Here is a 2,065-nt window from a genome sequence, read left to right on the forward strand (position 1 = left end):
TCAAGATCTTGAATGCTTTCCAAAGAGTACTCTCTAATAATTTTCTTGAAAATCTTAGGCTTTTCTCTTGGTTACAGAGGATTTAGAAAAAAATAATAATTTTGTAAAAGCTTCAGTGGGGCTATCTTTAAGTCTGGACTTCTTTTGCAATCTTTGTCTTTTTCATCAGGCACAAATATTTGTTTCTGCCATACAGCTAGATAGTGGTTTTCAACTAGGGGTAATTTTGTCTTCCAGAGGAATGTTTAGCCATGTCTGGAGATAGTTTTGATTGTAAAAATTAAGGGTAAGAGGGTTTTGCTAGTGGCTTAGAGTGGGTGGAGGATGGAGATGCTGCTAAATGGCATACTGTACAAAGGACAGCCCCCACAACAAAGAATTATCCTTCCAAATGTCAATCGTACTCAGGTTGAGAAATCATGACCTAGATTCTTACAAGGGTGATATAATTCTTCCTAATTCAGGGATAATTAAACGAAGGTTCTGTGAAGTTAACTCATGATCTACAGTTACACAACTACTAAGTAAAATCATCAGACTTTTGTTCTTTTCACTACATGGATTACTTCTAAACCTACTATTAAAGACAGTTGTTTTTACCAGCTGCTAAGTGAGAAAACTTTAGAAATGCCAGACTTCACACTGTATTTAAAGTGCAAAGGATAAGAAACAACTTGTGCAGCAACCTTTGAAACGTACATGTAGTCTTGCCCATAGAAAACACTTTCTTGCCAGTGATATAGATTAATTTTCGTTTTCAGACCTATTTTTCTGAACAAAATAATCTGGTATTCAGTGCAGAAATGTTCTGCATAAGTAAATAAATGCATTTTACAACACAACTTTATCTTTGGAAACTAAATGTTATATCACACCTATGTATCTTACATATTGATGATAGTCACTTTGTGACTATCAGTCTAAATAGTAACATCTATACATGTTTTCTAGCTCCTCCACCTATCTTCCTGTAATGGGTTGAACTGTGTCTCCCCAAATTTCATATGTTGAAGTCTTTGACCCCTAGTAATTCAGAATGTTACTGCATTTGGAGATAGGCCATTAAAGAAATAATTAAAATATAAGGAGGTCATGAGGGTGGGCCCTAATCCAATATGCCTGGTGTCATTTTAAGAGGAGATTAGGACACAGAGACACAGAGGAAAGACAATGTGAGGACACAGAGAGAAAATGGTCATCTATAAAAGGAGAGAAGAAGAAACCAATCTTGCTGACGCCTTGATCTAGGACTTCTAGTCTTCAGAACTGTGAGAAATAAATTCCTGTTGCTTAAATCACCTATTCTGTAATGTTTATTATGACAAACTTAATCCACTCCCCAACAACATATTACAGATCCAGGCATACAATGCAGATGCAATACATGAGTATTGACATATTCCTAAATACTCCTACATATTTTTCATCACTGTCATAATCATTGCCTCCCCTTCACAAAACCCCAACATGTTGCCCATTGCCAACTAACATCTGTAAGAAGTGAGTGGAAAGTGGCAAAGTCAGTAACCATCATTTGGCTTGATAGAGCAGATTTTTCAGACATGTTTCTGCACTAGGTGATCCATAGGTCAAAGACAGATGTTTAGATGGAGGTGGAGAGAATAATTTTTCCTAAGAATTAGCAATAATCAGTATAAAAACTCAAAGAAAAATTACTCTGTGGCTCAAGACAGGCTCTGGAATTAAAACACCATCCCCTAAGTGGCAAATGATTGCTAATACTTGTTCTACCAAAAATATCTTTTCTTTATTAGTATCTTTGTCTTTTAGGACTTATTAAAAGAGTAGAATGGACTTTTGACCTAATACAGACAAAGGTTATATTCTGGGCTATCAGAAAGAAAAGGTATCTTCTTGGTTTACAAAAGTGGTTGTTTTTTTTTTAATGTTAATTCCAATATGATTTTTTTTTCTAAAATTGGATATATAAGACAGCATCTTATGCCTAATGCATTTACTATATCTAGTATTTTTCTCAAACAAATTAAAAAGTTTAGACAAAGTAACTTCTAGTCACGTGGAGTGTTTAACGTTGTTTTGTTTG

At 34.7% G+C, this 2,065-nt stretch overlaps 1 pseudogene; it reads left to right on the forward strand.

Moving 5' to 3' along the window:
- The first annotated feature begins 324 nt into the window (after positions 1-324).
- Positions 325-2,065, forward strand: part of LOC102727585 (glucose-6-phosphate 1-dehydrogenase pseudogene) — a 5,171-nt pseudogene continuing 3,430 nt past the window's right edge.

This window comes from Leptonychotes weddellii, chromosome 2 (assembly GCF_054177405.1).
Source record: "Leptonychotes weddellii isolate Sample4059 chromosome 2, ASM5417740v2, whole genome shotgun sequence".
Taxonomy (NCBI): domain Eukaryota; kingdom Metazoa; phylum Chordata; class Mammalia; order Carnivora; family Phocidae; genus Leptonychotes; species Leptonychotes weddellii.